At 38.0% G+C, this 6,032-nt stretch overlaps 1 pseudogene; it reads right to left on the reverse strand.

The window, feature by feature from the left end:
- Window positions 1-3,702: 3,702 nt before the first annotated feature.
- Window positions 3,703-4,689, reverse strand: LOC103461222 (GTPase IMAP family member 7-like; annotated as a pseudogene).
- Between the last annotated feature and the right edge of the window lie 1,343 nt (window positions 4,690-6,032).

The following is a 6,032-nucleotide window of genomic DNA, read 5'->3' on the forward strand; positions in this document are numbered from 1 at the left end:
TCCAAAGATAACTTCAGTTTTGTTTCTGTTCAGCTGGAGAAAGATTTGGCACATCCACACATTTATCGAGTAACCTGGTGAAATTGTAAGTAATGTATCACCTGCATAGTTATGGTAGCCAATATTATTTCCTGCTATAACTTCAGCTAGTGGGAGCTTTAAGTCAGAGGGGCCCAAACATTGGAGGGCCAGGGTAGTCAGTGTTTATTTAATTAAAAACAAAAACAAAAAACAGGGCAATATTTCATCATTTGCTATGTAAGTCAAAAAACCACTTACATCAGCCCCGTCTAGAACCGTCCGTGGGCTGCAGTCTGGTGAATTTTGTTAGCATGTTTTTGTCATTCTTATAACTTGATAAGAAGTCAGGTTATCCAAGTAAGCCACATTAAGAAAATAGTGAAAAAACACATTAAATGACCACTGAATTCATAAAATATATCAACATTTTTAAATAAAACACACAGGAACAAGCAGTTTAAATATAAAAATTAATGTATCCTCTTCACAATATGTTTGTATTTACTGTTAACCTGTTAGCATGATTTGTTCTGTAAATGGCCATTTATTTTATATTAGATAATATTATTATAAATGAAAAACCATGTCATCCAAACTCAACATCTTAAGCAATTTATCAAACCATAACAGTCCACTAAAGACACAATGAAGAACTTGATCAATAGCAAAATGTTCTGCACCATATCAGTCTCAAGAGATGATTGAGGGATGAAGAGACACTGATGTCTGGTTCTTCTATTTCTGAAAATAGCATRAATTAAATAATTTTAAAACCTTTTTGTTTTTACTCAGGTTGTCTTTGCCTGATATTAAAACTTTTTTTTAACTTGAAATGTTTAAGTGTGACAATGAAGAAAAAACAGAAGGATAAAAATATTTCTTTACTGTATTTACTCAGTTTATACCAGGAGGTGAAATCCTTCCAAATATTGATCTGTTGTTCTTCACAGTGACGCAAGACATTTTGTCTTGTTTAAAACTCTGCATCCAGTCTTACTTTAATGTGGATTCACTTTTTTTTCTCTACTTCTCCTTCTGCCAGTTCTCCGTCTAACAGGTAATTTGAGTTTCCTAAGTCTGAGTTTAAACTTTCCAGCACTGAGCTGAACTGTTTAAGCTGCAGCCAGCCAAGTTTCACGGAGCAGAGTTTGTTCACAGATGCTCTCCCTCTTTGATGCACTTGTTTCTGAACCAGTTTAGTTTTAGTGACTCATTCAAGTCCTAAGGGTGTTTTTCACATAGGTTAGGCCAAAACAACCTATTAAAACTATTTTCTAGAACTGTGCACTGTTGCTATTTTACTACCATCAGAGAACACATTAATTAAAATTACTCAATAAGTCCAATGTCCACAACATGTTTTAGATTTTTCTTTATGCTTGATATTTATTAGTAAGCCATTGTTTGACAGCAATCAGTTACAGCTTGATGCAGCAATCGGGTGATAATATTGAGTCAAATGATTATAATTTTAAATCAATTCTACCTAAATCTCTTTTCCTAACGCTGAACTAAATAGGCTATTAGAAATGGAGGACAGCAACTCAACCCCGATACACACAGGCCATGACGTGATGATGACTGAGGTCCATCCTGGAGTGTGTGGGATGAAGCAGGCAGCTGGAGGAAAGCAGCAGGAAAGTCGAGGGGGCTCTCTGGTTCCTCCGTTTCTAAACGATGACTATTATCCTCGTCAGACTAAAGAGTCTTTATCTTTGCCTTGATTACTGGGGGCCAACATCTTCGCCGATGTTAGAGGTCTGATTCAGAACTGCAGTCTTTGGGTAATCCTGGGGTAGTTTCCTCATACGCATGACAGGCCCCTGCTGTTCTGTAGATCTTGGATCCTGTTGGATTTGATTCAGGACCTCTGAACCGTCTTGGTGTGGTGAGATGACTGCATGGAAGGAAAGTCTGTACTTTCTCTGCTTTATTTCAGACTTTATGGGCTCTGCTGCTGCTGACACACAGTCTAGCCAATGGCAGCTCGCAGAAGGAGAATGAAGTGGATTTTATCTTTCTCTCAGCAGTTTGAGTTTTTCTTATTTTGTGCTCTGCCATCTACTTCCTGAGGGCCTTGTGATCAGCACAGGTTTGTTCTTAGTTCCTCTCACACACATCCCGTCAGTGAACTCACGTCTCCTCCATTTCTGGTCCATAAACAGCCCATATCACCCTTTGATTGCAGTTACTTGTTTTCTGATTACAAATACATAAAAATGTGATCAAAACTTGGTTACAGTAAAAATGATCAGTACATAAAGCTGGTTCACAAACTTTTTACTTCATTCCAGTTGTAATGACATTCAGAGTTTTACATAGCATTTTATTATTTCAACAAATCAGTTTTTAAGGACTATTTAAAATGGACTTCCTATGGGAAGAAGGCCAAACTCCACTTTACTAGACAGAAATTATTATAGAATAACTTTGCTTGATTAGCAATAAAGTCACTAAACCATTCAATATCACAAAACTCCTCTGTTCCTTTTAGTTGTTGTGCAGTTAGCAAAATCAAGATAAAAAACAAAAATAATCAGTTTAGCAGAGTTTACTCTCTTGATCAGCCTTCATTTGTCATTTCTCATTCAGGACAAGGAGACAATCGATAAACTGAATTGTAACTATACTAAAAAAAAAATAAATCTGTTCAAATAATAATCACAAAGCAAAAATTATTGCTAAGTTATTGCAATAACTTACCAATAACTTCAATACTCATCCAAGAATATTGAAGCGCAAATCATTGGCATAAACATGGTATTTACTATTATTATTCTGCATTTATGATAACATTGATAAAATAATATAAATTTCCCAAAAGACAGTTTCTGAAAGCTAAGAAAGTGATACATACAATACTTAAAAATACTATGCAAAAATTTAGCATGTCTTTTTCAAACAAGAAATGTATTGAGAGATTATCATTACAGGTCAAAAATGCCCTTCACACCAAATCAAGACCAACCTACAATTTCCAGATTGTTAAAATTTGACAGCTACTTAATATATGATACATATTAATACATACAAGTGAGCTCCAAATTAAAATTAAAAATTGCAGTTTTGTATTTGAGCTACTACTTGATTGATTCACAACCTCTGCTTCTCAACAACCAAACTAAATGTACAAATTGGAGGTGTGGGTGTTTCTCTACATTTAGGAATCCAACTGTAAGTGATGCAGAGTTCATCACAATATCTATGTGCATTGAATATGAGCTCTGTGTTCATGAACTTCAGAAAAACCTTTATGGACACAACATACATGTTCTACCTGAGTTTGAAAGGGGCAGTATAAATTAAAATGGACTTTTTGATGTTTATTTAATATAAAAATCTTATTTCCTTGTCAAAAACATGCCTAGGGTGTTTTTTCATATCTGAGGAATTATTGTATATCCTGTAGCAACTGCTCATGGTGCCTAAACACAATCTCTCACTGAGTGACGTATTTTGTAGGAACTATAGGACCTATTATTTTGTTCAACTTTATCTCTGGCCTCAGATTCATACATGGACTGTATGGATTATGCTGCTTGAATTTCTCTCTCTTGTTCTTCCTTCAGTTGTTTTTTTTTCAGGGTTTCAAACTGAAAAAACTAATTTGAAACCCTCTAGGAGGGTTCCAAACTGGAGGAGGAGGGAAAAACTGCTCCTTCTCCTTCTTTTCTCTTCCACTCTTTCCTTCCTGTCTTCCACTCTCTCATTTCTCTCCTCCCTTGTCTGTTCCTTCGCCCTCTTCTGCTCCTCTCTCTTTTTCTTCTGTCTCTCAGCCTGGATTTGTTCATTATTTTTCTGAATCTCTTTCTCATACTTTTCTTTAATTTTCCTCTTCAGTTCTTCTTTCTCTTTACGTATTTCTTCTCTCTCCCTCTTCCACTCCTCCTCTCTCTCTATCTCAGCCAGGAATTGTTCCTTAATTTTCTGCTTCACTTTCTTGTTCTTTTCATCTATTTCTCTCTCCAGTTCTTCTTGCTCTTTACGTATTTCTTCTTCTTTCTCCTTCAGGATTCTTTGTTTCTTCTGTTCGATTTTCCTCTCAACCTCTTGGAACATCTCATTGGTGTAGTGACTTCCTCCATTCCTGTCAACAATAGTTCTGATCTTCTCCAGCAGCTCAGTGACCTGAGGTTTCTTATCTTTTAGCCTGTTGTTGAAGACATGATACTGGCCGTTACATCTGGACACCAGATCCTGCAGTTTTGGGCTTTCAGGCAAATAATCCTCATTGGTGCCTTCAAGAACCATGCTGTATCTGTCTGCTACCTCTCTAAAGATTTCTTGAATCATTTGCACTGATTGTTTTTCTTCTTCTGTGAATCTGTCCAGTGAAAAGACCAGCAGGAAGATGTGGGGTCCAGGACAAGCGTAACAGATCCACTTCTTCACGTCTTTGATTGCTTTATCTTCATCAAATCTGGTGTCAAACAGACCTGGAGTATCAATGACATCAAGCTTCAGTCCATCCATATTACTGGAGACTTTCAAGCAGTGTACAGTCATGGATTTGGTGCTGCATTTGGACTGAAAGCACGGTCGACCCAGAATGGTGTTTCCAGTAGCGCTCTTCCCACTCCCAGTCTTCCCCACCAATACGATCCTCCTCTTATTGTTGTTTATGTTTGTTCCTGTGAAGAAAGTTTAGATTAGAATTAAGATAATCATTCTGATTTCAGCTTCTGCTTATCTGCTTATAAAAATTCTATTATTATTGTAGTTTAGTGTAAATACTACAACACAACATGTTCATTCTTTGCATGACATATTTGTAGAGGTAGGCTAGAGATGATGACATAGTAGAGCGGTGTCTAAGTCCAACCCTGAAGATCTGCGATCCTACATCTTTAGAGCTTTTTCAAACCTGAATCAAATGTCTGAATTCCCTAATCAGCTCTTTATTTGATCCATGAACTGGACAGATTGGAAGGAAAAGTGGCCCAGAAGCTCCTGACAGACTGGACTGCCTTCAACTGCTCGGTTGAAAATCAAATGATAAACATAAGCAGATAAATTAATATACTTACTGAGGGACAATTCATTCCTGAGCCTTGACAGCATGATTATGAAGATCGGAGCTGTTTGAAAAAAGGAACAAGGAAACAATATTTAGGCAGTAATAAGTTGAATTTGAAAGTGGTTTTTGGCATAATCAGGATTGTGAATGGATCAACATTGCTACTAGTGAAGGTCCGTTTTTGGAGGATAAGAATATGTACATACGATGATATTTGGTAGAGAATAAGAAGGGAAGAGGGAAATAAAGGTTTAAAAAGGGAATGGCGGCTGGTAAAAAGATCTTGAGGAAGAAGACAGAACTGAAATAAGAAAGAAAATAATGATGGAATATTTCAACATTATACTAAAATGTAAGGCAGGACAGGATATAGTTGGAGTAAGTCCTATCAGTTTGTCAAATTGGTGAAAGAAAGTGTCATGGCCCGAGTTCCGGTTTGTTTTTTTTTTGTTTTTTCTTTGGTTTACCTGCTGCTTCCTTCCCCGTCCACCAGGTGTCACCGGTTGACTGAGCCCCTGGAGAGATGCGGTGCCAACCCCGTAGGCACACCTGTGTCTAATCGGGAGCTGGCTACTGTGGCGTATTTATGGAGCGACTGGCCGACACTTCAGTGCCGGAGTGTTTGCCTTCCATGGTAAACGTTTCTCCTCGACGGCATAGAAACCACCTGAGTGTTTCCTCGTTGTTCTACTGCTTCCTAGTAATTCCTCGTTGTGTTCTCCTTGTCAGGTGTTTCCCCGTGTCTGTCAAGATCGCCAGTGAACGCTGTCGCCCCTGGATCTTCCCTTGTGTTACCTCCACGACGCCATAAGTATTACCTATCGGTCGCCACGCCCCGTGCACTCCCCCTTCCCGGTCCAACCACGCCACAGGCTGAACCCGCAGGTAGCCTTGGCCCTGGGTACCAGTGGTGGGAAGTAACGAAGTACTTCGTTACTGTACTTAAGTACAGTTTTCGTGTATCTGTACTTAAGTAGATTTAATAATGGATACT

Source organism: Poecilia reticulata, unplaced genomic scaffold (assembly GCF_000633615.1).
Source record: "Poecilia reticulata strain Guanapo unplaced genomic scaffold, Guppy_female_1.0+MT scaffold_791, whole genome shotgun sequence".
NCBI classification, from domain to species: Eukaryota; Metazoa; Chordata; class Actinopteri; order Cyprinodontiformes; family Poeciliidae; genus Poecilia; species Poecilia reticulata.